Below are 18,691 nucleotides of genomic sequence, written 5' to 3'. Positions count from 1 at the left end.
AAAATATGTAATAAAAAAATAAATAATAAAAAAAATCTTCTAAGAAGGGTCTCTCTCTCTTTCTCTCTCTCTCTCTCTCTCTCTTTCTCTCTCCTGTGTGTGTGTGTGTGTGTGTGTGTGTGTGTGTGTGTGTGTGTGTGTGTGTATGTGTACACACACGTGTGTATTTGTGTCTTTGTATCTGTTTGTGCTTGAGAAAGCCTGTGTGTGCCGTGGTGCAGGTGTGGAATTCATAAGATAACTTAGAGAAATAAATTCTGTGTTTACAGTATAGGTTTCAGGGTTGCAGGCCATCAACCTTGATCTGTAGCATGTTTGCTTAAGGGGGGCATTTTGTTGGCCCTGTTATTTGATTTTAAGATTTTTAAAAAATTGGTTATTTTATTTGTTTATGTTTCAAATCCCCTTTCCAGGTTTCCCCTCTGCAACCCCCCCATCCTATCCCCTCTTACCCTGCTTCTATGAGGGTGCTCCCCTTCCCATCCACCCACTCCTACCTCACTGCCCTAGCATTCCTCTACATTGGGGTATCAAGTCTTCAAAGAACCAAGGGCCTCCCCTCCTGTTGATGCCAGATAAGGCCCCTTCAGCTCCTGCAGACTTTCCCCTAACTCTTCCAATTGGATCCTTGTGCTCAGTCTGATGGTTGGCTGTGAGCATCCCCATCTGTATTGGTAAGGATCTGGCAGAGCCTCTTGGGAGACAGCTGTATCAGGATCCTGTCAGAAGCACTTCTTGGTATCCACAATAGTGTCTTCGTTTGGTGTCTGCATGTGGGATGGATCCCAAGGTGGGGCAGTCTCTGTATGGCATTTCCTTCAGTCTCTGTTCCACTCTTTGTCCCTGCGTTTCCTTTAGATAGGGGCAATGGAAATGGTTGGGTGGCCCCATCCCTCAACCAGGGTGCCATGTCTAATCTCTGGATATGGTATTGACAGATTCTCCCTCCTCTTTGTGGGGTATTTCAGCTCATGTCATCCCTGTGGGGTTCTGGAAGGCACTTGCTTTCTTAGCATCTGGGATTTTCTGGTTGGTATCCACTGTTCCCCATCCGCCATTGCTACACACCTCTGTTCAGCTTCTTGACCCTCTGTACATCTCCTCCATCTCCTCCCATACCTGATTCTGCCCCTCTTTTTTACCTTCCCCTTCTTCTGTTATTTGAATATTCATATTCAGAGATCAAATGCCACTCAGTAGCCACTCGGTAAACATTCATAAAAGTTTCTGCAGTTTTCTATATGTTATACATAGCCACTGCAATGTGTTTATTCAAAAACTGATTTCCTCTAGTTATACTTTACATAAAAGTTAGATGACCAAAGTTTAAGCAGCAAATAATTATTCATCTCTAAAATTACATTTTAAAGATTCATTTACTTTTAATTTATGTGTACTAATGCCTTCTGTGCACATACTTGCATGTCTATCATAGAGGTTCCCATAAGGCCAGAAGATGACATCAGATCCTTTGAAACTGGAATTACATGTTTTTATGGACCATTCTGTGGGGATTGAGAACTGAACCCAGGTCCTTTGCAAGAGTCTTGAGTGCTCTTCACTGGACTTATCTGACCATCAGATTAATTTTTAAATACCTTTCAAAAAGTAACTTAAAGATCTTATCAGTTCTCACTATATATTATAAAGTCAAATAGTTAATATATTTATAGATCATACAGTAAAATGCATTTTCATGTCTTAAATAACATTAAACAAAATATTTGATATCTATGGCATATTGTCTCTTGAACTTGAAGATAAATGGTGATTTAATGTCCAATGCTATAAATTCATATAATTAGTGATATCTACTGCATAGCTCACTTAATTCAATAACCTTTTTCTAAGAAGAATAATCATGATTGTAAAATATACCATTGTGATTTTAAAAATTATGCCACTTAGAATACTGAGATTCAACAGCCTATCAGCTAGGATAAGGGATTTGGAGGGAACATTCTGAACAATTTGATCCTTAATTAAAGTAAAACTCCATGAAAGAAAATGAATATTACTTAAAATGAAAATAATCAAGGGAAGTCATTCATTAGGCAACACTCTTTGTAGCCTGACATTTACATCTTGCAATTACAGAACAATCATTTACAATTCATTTACAGAATTGTGTACCCAATGTACATCATAAACCATCTTAAGTTTTATGTTTGTTTTTCAAGAATAAAATTTGTTAATTTATTGGTTATAGTTGCTGGATGCATTAGCTTACTGGGCTGCAAAAACCACCATAAACTGTGTAGCCAGAAAAAATGAATTTATTTTCTCATGGTTCTAGAAGTTAGATGTCTTCACTGGAGAGCTTTGTGCCTCAGGAGATGCTCAGAACTCTCTGTTACAGCCTCATTCCCTACCTCCCCAGAGCACCATGGTCCCTATTCTGTGGCATTCTCCCCATGTGCCAGACTCTATTCAACGTTTTTTGGAAAACATCAATTATAGTGAATTAGGGGTTCAATCCTACTATGACTTTATCTTAAGTAATTACATCTATGGTGACTTCATTTCTAAGGCTCTTATTTTAAAGTACAAGGAGCTAGAACTTCAACATGAACTTAGGAAGGTCTCGATGCATCTAAAAATAAAAATTTGGGTTTTTTTCTAACAACAAATTAAATTAGTGAAAGTTACCCACTTAATGGAAAATACCCATCTAACATACACACACACACACACACACACACACACACACACACACACACCCCTTGACTGTTTCACTATTTTTGTTTTTGTGATGTTTTCATTAAGTAAACACCAATAGTAATTATAAAAAGTAATTTACCTTAATTTTTGCCAACACTGCTTAAAAAATCACACAGGCTTGTACACCATTTTTGTTTTCAGTAGTATTCCAAACTGCCACCTAGTTTCACAGATTTCCAAATGCCTGGCCACACCTATTTCTGAATACTGCACGAATTTTGAGGGCAATGTTGGCCTGTCCCAGATGTGCCATCACAGCCCAGCAATGCCCTTCAGACATTAGGAATCAGAGGAGCTAAGATGCAGCTTAGTGATAAGAGTCTTTCTCTACTATGCTCCATAAAACCTGGGTCCACTGACAAATGTCTGTCATAGCTGCACTTGAGAAGTAGCTACAGACAGGAGGCATTCTTAGCTATATAGGGAGTTCAAGGTCAGGCTGCTCTAAATGAGATGCTGTCTAAAAATTAAATAAAATACAACACAGTATTTCAGAGCTTGTTCTGACATCTATTCCCTAGCTATTTACAACAAAGTATTCCTGTGCTTCTAAACCACCCAGCTGTATCCAAGCACCAAAATTTTGATACAAATTTAAGGCCAACTGATTTACTCTGTCATATCTGTAAAAGGAGCAGATGGAAGTAGGAAAAAAGTTTTAACCAGTATTATACAATTAAAAAGATAAAGGTGGGTTATAGGACATACAATGAAAGTAATAAGCCAGAGAGAGAGCAATAATATGAATTGTAAAACTAAATAAAACTAATTCTTTCAGTTTGGCATTAGAGACATTCAAATTAATGTTAAGAAATAAACATAGGGTACTGCCTATCATCTTTAGTAGCTTGTATATTTTTAAAAACACCAGCATATGCCCAAAGGCAAGAAACATGACAGCAACTTATCACACAGGTAAACATTCAAAGGAGGAATTAAAGTTCTGTTTACCTAATGTGAAAAATATTATATTATTTGCATATGTCTTTTGAATTGATTCAAAGAAGATAACAGTCAAAATGAATAGCAATTGGTTTATAGTACTAGGTAATATGATTGTCAATCATTTTATGTAATTTTTATCTCAAAAGAAGTAAATCAATATACAAAGTAATATAAACAAACTCAATAGAAAAAACACATAATGATGAAAAAGCATTTGACAAAATATAATACTCCTTCATGTTAAAAGTATTGGAAAAATCAGGTATTCAAGGCCCATACCTAAACATAGTAAAAGCAATATACAGCAAACTAATAGCAAATATCAAATTAAATGGAGAGATACTTGAAGCAATCCCACTAAAATCAGGGACAAGACAAGGATGCCCAATCTCCAAGTATCTATTCAACATATTACTCAAAGTTCTAGCTAGAGCAATAAGACAACAAAAGGAGATCAAAGGGATACAAATTGGCAAAGAAGTCAGGTATCACTATTTGCAGATGGTATGATAGTATACATAAGTAACCCCAAAAATTCTACCAGAGAACTTCTACAGCTGATAAACAACTTCAGCAAAGTGGCTAGATATAAAATTAACTCAAACAAATCAGTAGCTTTTTATTACATAAATGATAAATGGGTTGAGAAAGAAAATAGGGACAAAACACCCTTCACAATAGTCACAAATAATATAAAATACCTTGGGTAACTCTAACCATACAAGTGAAATATCAGTATGACAATAACTTCAACTCTCTCAAGAAAGAAATTGAAGAAGACCTCAGAAAATGGAGAGATCTCCCCTGCCCATGGATTGGTAGGTTTAACATGAAAAATAAAAAAAAAATGGCCATCCTACTAAAAGCAATCTACAGATTCAATGCAATTCCCATCAAAATTCCAGCTCAATTCTTCACAGGTATAGAAAAAGCAAAATCTCACTTTCATATGGAAAAACAAAAAATACAGGATAGCAAAAACAATTCTTAATAATGAAAGAACTTCTGGAGGAATCACCATCCCTGACCTCAAGTTGTACTACAGAGCAACAGTGATAAAAACTGCATGGTATTGGTACAAAAGCAGTCCGGTTGATCAATAGAATAGAATAGAAGATCCAGAAATAAAACCACACAGCTTTGGATACTTGAGCTTTGACAGAGAAGCCAGAAAAATATACAATAGAAAAAAGAAAGCATCTCCAATAAATGGTGCTGGTTTAACTAGCAGTCTGTATGTAGAAAAATAAAAATAGATCCATATTTGTCGCCTTGCACAAAGCTCAAGTGCAAGTAGATCAAGGACCTCAACATAAAAATAGATACACTGAATCTAATAGAAGAGGAAGTGGGAAAGAACCTTGAAGTCATAGGCAAGGAGACATTTTCTAAACAGAACTCAAATGGCTCAGGCTCTAAGATCAAGAATTGATGAATGGGACCACATGAAACTCAAAGCTTCTGAAAGGCAAAGGACAGAAGTCAATAGGGCAAATCAGAAACCTACAATTTGGAAAAGAATCTTCACTAATCCCACATTCAATAGAGGGCTAATATCCAAAATATATAAAGAACTCAAGAAGCTAAACCCCCCAAAAGCAAACAATCCTATAAAAAATGGGGTATAGAACAAAACAGAGATTTCACAACAGAGGAATCTCAAATGGTTGAGAAGCAACTAGATGTTCAAAGTCCTTAGTGATCAGGGAAATGCAAAGCAAAACGACCCTGAGATTCTAGACCTTACACCAACCAGAATGGCTAATATCAAAAACTCAGATGACAGCACATGTTGTATAGGATTTGGAGAAAGAGGAGCAGTCCTCCCTTGCTGGTAAGATTGCAAACTGGTACTCTGGAAATCAATCTGGAGGTTCTTCAGAAAATTGGAAATAGATCTACCTGAAGGCCCAGCTCTACCACTATTGGGTAAATACCCAAAAGATTACCCACCATAAAACAGGGGCATGTGCTCCACTCTGCTCATAGCAGATTTATCTGTGATAGTCAGAAGCTAGAAACAACAAGATGTCCCACAATGGAAGAGTGGATACAGAAAATGTGGTTCATTTACACAATGGAATACTAGTCAGCTATTAATAACAAGGATATCACTAGGTTTGCAGGCAAATGGATGGAACCAGAAAATATCATCCTGAGTGAGGGGGTGGGAGTGGGGTAGGGACATATTCTTGTAGACAGAAGGGAGGAAGAATGAAATGAGGAACTATGGAAGGGTGGACCAGGAGTGGGATAAAGACCAAACTATAATGACTGGGTCCTTTTGTAGACCCAAAAGGACATGCATGGTATATACTTACTATTAAGTGGATATTACCAATAAAAAGTACAAAATACCCTGAATACAATCCACACAACTAAGCAAGATTAACAAGCTAAAGGGCCCAAGTGAGAATGCTTTAATCCCACTTGGGAGGGAGAAGAAAGTTGTCACAGAGAACAGAGGGGAAGAGGGATTTGCATGGGAGAGGGGAAGAGGAGGGGAAAAGGGGAACATGATCAGGTATATGTGTGTGTTTTGGTGGGGGGCAGGAGAGAATCCCTGAGAGCCAGCAGAATTAATGGAAATATGAGACCTCCTGGCATGGGAGGTGGCGGTGGGACTCTGTAGAAAGTACCAGAGACCTGGGAGGTGAGAGAGTTTCAGGACTCAAAGGGAGGAGCCTTAGATGAAATAACTAACAGTGGAGAGAGGGAACTTGTAGAGTCCATCTCTAGTGGAAAGACAGGGCTTCATCAAGTAGAGAGATAGGGTTGCCATTCCACAGTCAAAAACTCTGATGCATAATTGTTTCTGTCTAAAAGAATTGCAGGGACAAATATGGAGAAGAGACTGAGGGAAAGGCAGTCCAGTGACCAGCCCAACATGGGATATATCTTAAAGAGAGGCTCCAAGACCTGACACTGTTAATGATGCTATTGTGTGCTTACAGACAGAAGCCTACCATGGCTGTCCACAGAGAGGCCCAACAAGCAGCTGAGACAGACACAGATACTTACTTCCACCAATGTACTGAAGTCAGGGATCCCTATGGTTGAATTAGGGAAAAGCTGGAAGAAACTGAGGAAGAGGGTGACCCCACAGGAAGTCCAGCACTTTCAACTGACCTGGACCCCTGAGATCTGTCACTGAGCCACCATCCAGGCAGCATACTTCAGCTGGCCTGAGGCCCCTGACACATAGATAGCAGAGGAGTTTCTCATCTGACCTCAGTGGGAGATCATGTGCCTAAACCTATGGAGACTTGAGGCCCCAGGGAGTGGGGAGGTCTGGCAGGGGATGGACTTGGGAGTTGGGGACATCATCTTGGAGACAAGAGGAAGGAGGAATGGGATGAGGAACTGTGGGAGGAAGGACCAGGAGAAGAGTAATGACTGGACTGTAAAAAAATATAAATAAATAAAAGTAATAAAAAAGAAATGAATCAATCAGCAAACTTTAATAACTAATTTCCTTACATAAATGCACATTTTAGAAAATATCCCAGCAAATGTATAATATAATAAATGAGCTTCCTAATACACACAGAGGTCAACTTTTAAATGTACCAAACATTCAAGGAGCTGAAGAAGACAGTGTATCCCTCCCACAACAAAGGGAAGGAAACTCTTAGGCTTTCCTGTTAGTGTTCATTTCCTATGCTAGCTGATATGAGATAGAGCAGTTAAAATAGTCTACAAAGATAAATGCAAGACCAGTTATGAGTCTACCCTTGGATCTTGTGTGGCCTCTAAAGCTTCATGTGTTTTAAGCTCATTTGTCAGTTTGACATGGTTGGGATGTAGAGGGCCATTAAGATGTAAAAGCCAGGGGGAGCTCTCAGATCTCTGGGGACTCCCCTTGATTGGATTATATGACACTAGCCATTCTTCTTCTTTTGACCACTAGTCATGAAGTGACTTATCCTCCTTTGCCATGCACGTTCACCATGATAGAGTGTGCTGCTACAGGCCTATGCAATTGTCAACATGTCACACACAGCAACCTTGAAAACTGAGAACCAAAGCCAAGCTCCCACTTCTGAAAGTGTGTTTGTTAGGCATTTGTTACAGTACTAGAAAACTGAATAATGCACATTGAATGTGAGCATTTACAATGATGTGCAATGATGGACTTATCATGTAAAATCTTAAAATATAGATCTAAAATCTTAATGTAATTTTATATGAAAATCAGCATGTATGGAGCAGAACTTATGATTCATATTTATTCTCTGAAAAATTTGCACATGTATACAATGTACAGTGTATATGATGGTACTTGATCATATTTACCCATCAAACCCCCAAATGTAATTCCACTAGAACCTCCATACTCCAGCTCCTTCCCAAATCCATGTCCTCCTTATTGAGGGCAGTTAGTGTTGTTCATATGTTCATGGGACTGGGGTTATCTGTCCACCATGGTTAGGCAACTCAACAGTTACCCCATCTAAAGAAAAGTGACTGTCACTGCAATAGAAACCATCTAACTGTGAAGCGCAACCTCAGTTGGCTATAGAGCCTCAGGATTTCCTTTACAGTCCGTGCTGCAGTTTTAAACTCATTTCATCTTACACAGATCTTACGTAGGCAACCACAGCTATTGTGAGTTCATATATATTATTATGTAGAGAGGACATCATTTCATAGCATTTGCCCCATTTTATTGCCCTTACTTACATTCTTTCCATCTCCCCCCGCCCCTTGTCCTTGATGTGGTTGGGAAAGCTGTTGTAAGATGTCCCATCCATGACTGAGCACACAGAGTCCATTATTTTTAGCATATTGAACAACAATATGTCTCTCCATTAACCAGCACAAGAAGTGTCTTTGACCAACGTTGCATGCAGCATAAATTTATGGATATTAGTACAAATATATAGAAGAGTATTTAACAACATGAACTTTTAGGAGGCCAATATTAATAGGTTCTCTTCTCAGGCATAGAACTTACAACCATGAGTTTTGACTATTTTTTATAGTATCTAATATGAATTCTTCTCTATGGAACAGACCTCAAACCTAATCAAGTCAGATCAGTCTTCTAGCAGTTCAGGGCCAGTGTTGGATAAGATCATTCATGTCTTTTCTCCTCTAGCTACCTGAAGAGTATACATTCTTGCATACAAAACATGACCAATATGGGTCACTTACTTCCTCATAAATACAAGATTGATTTTTTTTTTTTGTCTTACAGCCAAAGTCTGTGGTAGTCTTTTGCAATAGTCTTCTCATTTAGTTATGGGGGATCCAAAGCCATGATAGTAGTATTATTTCATATCAAGTAAAGGTACATATATAAATGTCTACGTATGTCACATGTATTTTAGATTATAATATAGATATGCTTCTTTACTACACGCTACAATAAAACATTGAATTTCAGTGAATTATATGTGGTTAAGGTAATGAGTTAACTGTATTCTACCTTTCTGGTGAACAAGATGACACAGTAAACGGTTTCAAAAATTAAAAAAACAATCACTTTAGCGAACTTGCACGCATATGCCAGCTTTGAAAGTATAGTTGAAGTTTGCAAAGGTTAATCACAAAGAACAGGTATTGCTTACTTGAATTCTCACCACTCAGGTCTATAGTTTAGAAACTGTTAAAGAATGAAGGAACCTGGCAAACAGGGATATGCCAGTGCAACACAATATCCTCAACCATGAGAGGCAAGAACCTTAATGTACAGACAGGACTTACATACCAATTTTAAATGTACTGATTCTATAACTGGAGATCAATCCTTGCAGAGCAGAGACATGGAATTGGTTTGAAGTGTTTACATTCATATCAAAACAACAGACAGCAATGAAGTCATCTTTTTCTTATCAAATTTTGTAAGAGAGGATGATAGAGATAGAAATGTTATTGGAGGTGATGTAAATTGATATATATCATTTGATTCTCTTGTTTAGCAATCTAAAATGTTATTTTTTGGCCCAATTATTCCATTTTATACAATTTCTCCAAACAGGAATAGTTTGAAATATGCACCCTAGTTCAGCTATTCTTATTATTTCTTATAATGATGCTAATTATATGCTCTGCACGCTCTTAAGTAGAGCGACCTGCAGTAAATGCATGTTGTCATTTGAATACATTTTAATGGAAGAGGAAAAAAAAACCCAGTCTAAAACCAAAATAAGCTAAATCAAGACTTTCTACTTTTAAGTAGGGAAAGATGATTGGAAGAAAGTCAGAAAACAGTGATTTTTCTTGGACATGGCAGAGAGTGTGGTTAATTTAAATTTTCATCTTTATATTTATTTTTCCATTTGTCCACATCCTTTCAATAAGTGAATCATCTTTCTCTAACACAACAGTTCCATTTACTTTGAAACCATCCCAACTCCCTGCTGCCCTTTTGATCCTGCCATACTGTGGTTCTCCTAAAGGAGGAGATTAGGATGGCTTCAAATTCACACATTCCTTTGTTTTCCTTATCTAAATTGGGTCTCTGAAAAATGAAAGCCTGGAGGTGTTGTAAACTGTTCATTTAAGTACAATTAAGCAAACCCCCACTCAAGTCTCTTTTGTGCTTGGCTGTTTTTTCTTTATGTAAACCTAGGAGGTAGAATTCATTTCTAGTGTTTTCATTCATCTCCTGCCTCACCTGTTGAGAAGCAGAATTTGCAGGAGCTAACAAATCTGCTAAGATAATAGCTTCCCATTAAACACGAATTAATAAGTTAATCCTGTAGAAGATAACAAATCTTGCAACATAACTGCAAATGTTATCATCCCTTCAGCTTCAGCATAAGGTGTGCTGACTACTTTATATCACAAATGAATGTAATGGACACAAAGGAGTTGCAGTCCAGCATCCCTTTAAAGAATTGGGGTGTTAGCAAAGACTGTAATCTTGCCCAGGGTCTCACCTGGTCTTGAAACAGCCCATACCAAGTGATAAACTCAGATGGGAAAAAATAAAGTCTTTCTCTTTGCAGGCTGATGTAGGAGAGTACCCTGAAAGGCCACCTTTTGGGGTTGGGTCTGCACAGCAATTAGAGCTTTCCTTCTGATGAGGCATTGGCTCATACCTTCTTTTCTACAAATCTTGACCTTGGAGACCATTGGAAATAAATCTCATGCCGGGTAAACACAGAGAACAAGCCTAATGTGAAACAATGAATCGGTACTCTAGGTACAGGTGAGCTGGTGGTCTAATTAATTTTTTAATGTCATAAGTAATGAATAAAAATGTAGAATTAGATATAGTTATAATAATGGGAAACACCCAAATCATTACCTTAAAGCATTATAGGCTGTGTAACTACATTATTGGTTATCATTATTAAAGGCCATTAATTTATACAATTGTATAATATACCGTAGTCCATATTCATGATAATTTGAATATAATTAAACATGAAAAATTTTTGTGAGAATCTATTCTAAACAGAAAGACCTTTTTTTCTGTTGCAAGCTCTTTAAGAATTTCACCTTTAGTGATCTGAGGCAAGTAGCTGACTCTGGCCCTTGCTCTGATCCTCCTGTGGCAAACAAGATCATGCAAGGTTAGCAAACTGAACCTTGACACTGACACTTCTCACAGTGTTTAAAGTGTTGTAGAAACAGCAGTTAAGAATTGCTAACTCAACCTGCTTGTCTTTGAACTGAAGCTCTTTGCTGCCCTCTGTAGACAATTCAATGTGAAAATGGCAAAGTCCTTAACACAGAAACCATTCATTTTTTCAGTTATGATACATTTGTTCTGAGATATTTAACTAAACAATGGACCAGAGGATCTCTTAGTCAACAAGGGCTTAGGAATTCTTTTCTGAGATCTTAATTTTTATCATGTTAATAAATTCCCATATTTTAAAATCATTGCACCAAAATAAGCTACATATTTGAATACACTGGGAATGTAAATATATAGCAAACACATGTGTGTACACGTGTGTGCTCTGAAGAATCAGCAGTTTTAATTTTTTGAGTTTTTAATTATTGTATGAATTTTAACTATGTTTCCAGAGTAAAATACTGTAGACATTAATATGGACAGAACATTTTGTAATAAAATGAAGAAAATCTAGGAAACAAATCAGAAATAACCAAATGGGATGCCAAGTGTGGTATCCCAGGTGCTTGTTACTTGTAATGCTTAGAGGAATGCACAGCAAGCCACCATAAAATACAATCTCACCCTAAGCCAAATGGCTGCTATTAAAAAGAACAACAACAATAATGTCCACAACATTTTGAAGAGTGAACAACTGCTTCACACTGCTGATGGGAATGTACACTAGGAAAGCTTTAAGGTAAGCAGCTAAAAAATATAACTGCTAGCTGATAAAAAAAAATCCCTAGCCCCGAGCATTTGTATAGAGAGAAGGGAATCAGGATGTCAGAGAAATAGCTCCATCTCTGCATTTATCATAGCAGTATTCACAAAAGCAATGAGATGGAAACAATGTAAATGTTCATCAATTAGTGAATACTTAAGGAAAAGATCTTCCATCTACTGCAATGCAAAACTACTGAGCCATAAAACAAATGGAATCTTTCCTTTGCAGCAGCATGGGTGAAAGGTGGAAAACGTCACCTTAAGTGAGACAAGTAAGACACCAGAAGTCACTAATGCTGTGGCTCTGTACAGGTGTGGAAAGCTATGTAAGTTGGTAAGAAGATGCAGTGTAGAAAAGTGGTGATCAGATATTCAGAAAAGAGAAAGGTAAGTGAACACACAAGATTTTTTTATGATAGATATTAACAAGATGACAGATGGTATATATCAGAATAATATATTTAGCTGTTTTTAATGATGCTTCATTTTAAATATCAAATACCCAAAAACATAGTTTGTAGGAACTTTTATATTTATATATAAAACGAACTTTTATATTTTTATATTTTTATATAAATATAAAAAATATTTATATTTATATATAAAATATTTATATATTATATATATATAATATTTATATATATATATAAATATATATATATTTATATATAAAAACAAATATTTGAAGTGATAGACATGTCATAATCCTGATGTGATCACTACATAGAGCATACTTGTATTGTACTGTAACCCATAAATATTAATAGCCATGTGTCAAATCAAATTTAAAAATCTTCAAGAGTCATATAACTTATAGTAGAAATATTCTGTGACTAAAAATAAAAGCTAGTGGTCATACTCTCACTTAAGTGTTTTCCTTGCCTTTGATAAGATGCTCATGTCTGCTTCCTTGTTGCCGTCTAGGAAAAGAATAACTCCATATTGCAATTGAGAAATCTCTGTGGACCCTGCAAAGCTATAGGTATGGTGGGAAGGATGGAAGAATCATAATATAATAATGGCAGCTAAGAGCTGAGTGCTTATCCTGTGCAATCCATGGTACACACACTTCACATAAGCTACCATTCCATCTTGCTAAACATTGGAAGCTCTCTGAATTTGTCAATCTTGCCATTTTGTTGAGAATGGCATTCTCTGAAATTTGATCAGAATGTATCTATTTCTACAAATAAGGAAGGTCTACATTTTATTATAAAGAGAAAAAGCTTGTCTACATCTCAGTGAGATGATTTTATTATTAGGCAAGTTGCCTGCACTTTAAACTTATTGTGTCTGTTTTTTTAAAGAACATGTGACCAGGAACATTTCCCAGGAGAGAGTTAATTCGTAATTATTTCTCCTAAATATGAGAGTGCCTTCTATTACTTTGTCAAAATGATATTATACCACTTTGCAAAAAATCAATTCCTGAAAGTCTCTTATTCTTGACTTTCATTAATGCTACTAAGTCTCTCTGTTCTTTTTTTCTCCTTTCTTAAAATATTTATTTATTTATTATATATAAGTACACTGTAGCTGTCTTCAGACACTCCAGAAGAGGGCATCGGATCTCATTACAGATAGTTGTGAGCCACCATGTGGTTCCTGGGATTTGAACTCAGGACCTTAGGAAGAGTAGTCGGCGCTCTTAACTGCTGAGCCATCTCACCAGCCCCTCTCTGTTCTTAATACAATTCTTTTTTAGATATGTATTGGTTAAAGGGAACTCACTTGGTTTCAACTTTATGTGCTGATTTATTCTGAGATGTGACACTTAATAAATACTCATTTTCAGTTAGTGAAAGCAGGTGAGTGATGCTGATGGGATAGAAAGTTAAGCTAAACAGACAGAAGAACCACATAGGTATCAGAGATTTCCAATTGTTTTGGTCAATGAAAATTGGAAAATAGGTTTTGCTGAATGTGAAAAATGCAAAACATCTAAATGAAGATAGATTTGGTATGCTTAAAAGAAGACTATTTCATAATGTTGTCAAATCTCACACAGTATCGCTGACATCATTCTTTGCTAAAATCATCATCCAACAACTTTAGCAAATCTTTTGGATATGTTACATTTAAGTGATCACAGACTTATTCTGATCCCCGCTCTCCTCTATACCCACTGTCAGCAAAGACAAAGTTCATACCCTCTCTGTGTGGTTTAGGTCCAGGGTATCATTTAGGGACAGATTTGCAATACTGTTTGATCTTTTCCTCTGCCCAATCTTTTATTCTAATCTGAAAATATTAAACCACAGAAGCAAGAGAAAGCACCTTCATAGTGTGACAGAAATATGTCCAGAAAGTTAATCATTTTGTAAAGTGTTAAACGATCAAGCAGTTCATATGCACGTATTTTAAAAATTTGTTTTTTAAAATTTTGTAAGAAGACATACTTGATTATTTGTGCCTGATCAAAGTTAACTTAAAGGAAGCAACATGGAGGGGGAAACTTTGATTTAGTTTATATTAAGGTTGAAATTTATAATAAGATAGCTAGTTTGTTGGTAAGTCTTAAAGGGTTTTTGCATAGAAATGTATGTATACAGAAAGAAATCCGAGAGTCCCGAGTGGCTACCTTTTCTCCCTTCCTGAGTCGGGACACTGTATTATTTGAACCCTTGATGTCTACTTCTCCACAGAGTGTTATCTTAGTATCTGTAGCTATTAGGACACAGGCATCTCCTCAGTACTTGGTGATGGCCTAATTGTTTAGTTTTATGAAATTTTATTAGTTTACTCCTTGATCAATGAGTACTAGAATTATTTTCCCAGAAAAGTCTTTCTATGTGATTTCATTTAAGTATTTGGTAAAAATTTAAATATTTTGCCAAATGTTTAAATGAAATTAAAAGATAGAGATTTCAAAAGACTATGCATATTCTGAAAATCTCAGTCAGAATCCCACCTAGGGAGTAGAGACACCCAAAATCTGGATACTGGAGATTCTGATTGTCAGGGGCACATTAATGGTTAATGGCTTTCCCATTCAAGAAATTTCCCTGCCTCCCAGGATAGCTTTTCCTATGGATCAGCCTCTGGCCAACATCTGTGTGAGGAAGGATCTAAAAGGTCCAAGCCTGTGTTTTCTACTGAGACAACTGTTGGGTGTGCAGGGTGCAGACTTTATTATATGTTTCAGAATTTTGGGGCAGATTCATCTCTACTCTCAGTTCTGCTTGTGTGGGCAGCTCCCTGCCATTCTCAGATCCCTATGGCTGTTTTCCAAGAGCACATTCCCTAACATTTCTATAGGAAGTGCTCTCTCTCTCATATGAAAGCTTCAGAGTGGGCCATTTAAATTCAGGTGTTTAAATAGATTTAGTCTGAAGTTAGCAAGAATGAGGTTGGCCTGATTACAGAGTTGATGATTTTAGTCAGCATTTTAAACATGTTGATAGTTTGATCTTATTTTTGAAAACACATGTGTTATTTTAGTTTAGTTTTTCATTGTGTGTTACTGAGGTATAATTTATTCAATGAAACTCAGCATTCTAGTGAACAGGTATACCATGACTGGTACTATCATGTAACAATAATAGTCACAAAGTCCAAAAGGCTTACATTACACACACACACACACACACACACACACACACACACACACACAGAGAGAGAGAGAGAGAGAGAGAGAGAGAGAGAGAGAGAGAGAGAGAGAAGGATGACAAATTTCTTTGTGTGTTCTTGTCAAACAATGTATACACATTTCTTGGCACTTTTTATGGTTTTAGGGATTGAACCTGGGACCTTTTGCATGCTAGCCAAGCACTCTGCCACTGAGCCATACTTCCAGCCCTCCACATTTTAAAAATTGTGATTCTAAGCTTATTTTCTTTTTTTTATTAGATATTTTCTTTATATACATTTCAAATGCCATCCCGAAAGTTCCCTATACCCTCCCTCCGCCCTGCTCCCTTACCCACCCACTCCCGCTTCTTGGCCCGGGCATTCCCCTGTATTGGGGCTTATAAAGTTTGCAATACCAAGGGGCCTCTCTTCCCAGTGACTAAGCTTATTTTCAAAGCATATATTTTTAGAACATTTTTCCCACTCTGCAGTAGCATTTTAATTTTCTTAACAATGCTTTCAAAGGAGTCTCACATTATTTCTAAAAACAAACAAACAAACATAAGTAAACAAGCAGAAAAACTAAAATATTTTACCTGCCTGATTTCTGTAGCACTATTCAAGGTACAGGTAAGATAGAAGAAATTCCTGTGGTTGCCAAAGGATGAGTTAATACATAAGTTGGCATGTAAAGACACTCTAGCACTACCTATACCTTTAAAAGAAGGGAATTTTGTGGTTTGTAACCAACCTTGAAGCACAGAATCTTATGTTAAGTAAGCCAGGTGCAACAGAACACTTAGTTGTAGAATATAAAGAAGGCAAGCACCCCAAGGAGAGAGAGAGGGGGGACAGTGTGTACCAGAGATAGGAGGTGAGAGAAGGGGGAACAGCAAGACACAAGCTAAAGAGCACCAGGTTTCAGTAAGCAGGGATAAGTCCACAACCTCTATTACCCAGGAGGCAACCACAGTTAATAACAATGAACTGTGCATTCCAAAACTGGCAAAAGAATATATTTAGTTTCAGATTGGAAAAGCTTACCTGAGGTGATAGAAATGCTAGTTAGCTTGATATAAATATTTTCAATATATACATAGGATGAAAGCATCACATTATACCCTGTGGGATTTATGGAGTGAATATTTTTTCACTTAATTTAAAATTTAAAAGTATCTAAAACGTTGACTTAGATTTTTCATTAGGCTAACTACACAGCTATCTACTGTCACTGAGAGTAAGCATAAAAACATACAAAATAACTCTGGCTTTTGGTGAAATGACCTCTAAGAGACAAATAACACAACTTATTTGTTTCACACGAGTTTATTCTAATAGTCATAAAACAAAAGATGCTTTATTTTCAGTCTTTCACAAACTGAAGTTAGCATTAACCACATGTTGATTACACTTTTGTTAAGATACTTTTGCTACAGTTGAGGTGACAGATCAGGTGGCCTTTGTTATTTCTTTCTTTTGTCGTTGTGTTTTTTGCTTTATCCTTCAACAGAAGTGAAACTTGATCTGATATATGTTGGAGACCCAAGTGAAAATTCAAAATATCTTATCCCAGATACATATCATGTTTCAAAAGTAAAAAAATATGGTAATAAAGTTAATAGAATCTATCAAGAAAGAATATAGCCATGATGAAGAGACAATATTTAAAGGCCTGGCAGCTCCTTAGAGGAGAATGATCTTGGATTGTCCAGCCATGCAGATGTTGCTGAATTCGAGTTTGGGCCCAGATTTGCTGATGAGTAATTAGAAAAAGTCTTACTGTCTCTCTGCTTTTCTGAGTAGAGAATCTTAGAAATTAATTCTGTGGAGGAATGATGAAATCAAAAGATTCTAACATTTCCAGAAGGAGACGGCTTTTTGGATTCCAACAAAGTCCACTGGCTTCCATTCATATTCCCATTTGAGAATAACTATGAGACAAGATTAGTTGTAAAAGTATTTATTTAAAAAAATTCCAACATATTGAAGAGAAGGATATAAACATGTAGCTGTGCTTTCAACAGGAGATTATGATGGCAGCAAGGGATGCCTGAAACACGGGAGGCCACTGCTGCCAGCACCACCTTCCTTTACAATAGAGTTGGGTACCAGATCAAAGATATTTTTAGCTAACAACAGACTATTATATAGCTAGTACCCAATGATGTTTTCTAAAGGAATCAAATAATTGATAAATGAGTCATTCTCCATTAATCCAATTCATTGAGGTTTCCAGAAACAATAGTCTTCCTGTGAGAAAATATGAATATTATATATGGTAGACATGATAATGGAAAATTATTCAGAAAACTCTATCCCATGGAATCACGTTCAAGGGTCAAGACCTCAAAGACAATCTAGGCTGCTTTTCTGAATTCTTGCTAAACAAGATAGAATCATGTTAACAGAACCTCTTAAAGGGAGCAAAGAGCAGGGAATACTGCTGTGTGCTCATTGCTGGTGAAATTAAAATGATCAGGGCTGAGTTCCCTGTGAGATCTGCTTGCTTAGAAATCAGTATGCACCTGAAGACACTTTGCATGCATGAGCTGGAAGTCTTGAAAGTATGCCATTCTGTAGAAAGGCCACATCGAAATCAATGCGATTTAATCTCTTTTGGTCGTGAATATCATGTCTTAGAAAATTCTCTGCAGAGCCCACTTCAGCAGCACATATAAGAAGATTGGAATGGTGCCAAGAAGGTTAGCATAGCCCCTGTACAAGGATAAAATGAAAATTTGTGAAGTTCCATCTATTGTTGTCACCAGAAGTTCCCAACTCAGGTGGAGAGCCCCCTACTCAACCACAGGCTACACAGGCCAGAAGACTAGAGAGGAAACGGAAAACAGGGAATAAAATACCCACCCAACAAAGTCTTACCCAGAAATGGACACCTAGACCAATAATGACCACATACTAAGATGTCCAGATGCCAGTGAAGAACAAAACAACAATAGCGAGGACAATATATCACCAACAGAGCCCAGAAATCCAACCATAGCAGTCTTCAGTACTCCAGAACCCCTGGAACAGAAGAAGACCTTAAAATCAACTCTGTGAAGCTGATAAAATTCTTAAAGAACAAATGAATAAACCTGTTAAAAAAAAATCAAAGAAAGGCCAGGCATGATGGCACAGGCTTTTAATTCCATCCCT

At 36.9% G+C, this 18,691-nt stretch overlaps 1 protein-coding gene and 1 non-coding gene across 6 annotated transcripts in view; one reads left to right on the top strand and one right to left on the bottom strand.

Moving 5' to 3' along the window:
- The window catches only part of Magi2 (membrane associated guanylate kinase, WW and PDZ domain containing 2), a 1,402,993-nt gene that overhangs the window by 1,118,174 nt on the left and 266,128 nt on the right, over nt 1-18,691 (bottom strand). The window lies entirely within an intron of this gene.
- On the top strand, nt 18,189-18,295 carry LOC115031154. Its single transcript, XR_003836778.1, has one exon. It is a non-coding gene; the product is annotated as a U6 spliceosomal RNA (small nuclear RNA).

The sequence above is a fragment of the Mus caroli genome, chromosome 5 (genome assembly GCF_900094665.2).
Source record: "Mus caroli chromosome 5, CAROLI_EIJ_v1.1, whole genome shotgun sequence".
Taxonomy (NCBI): Eukaryota; Metazoa; Chordata; class Mammalia; order Rodentia; family Muridae; genus Mus; species Mus caroli.
The sequence above is the reverse complement of the archived record's forward strand: the minus strand, read 5'-3'. Positions and strand labels throughout refer to the sequence as shown.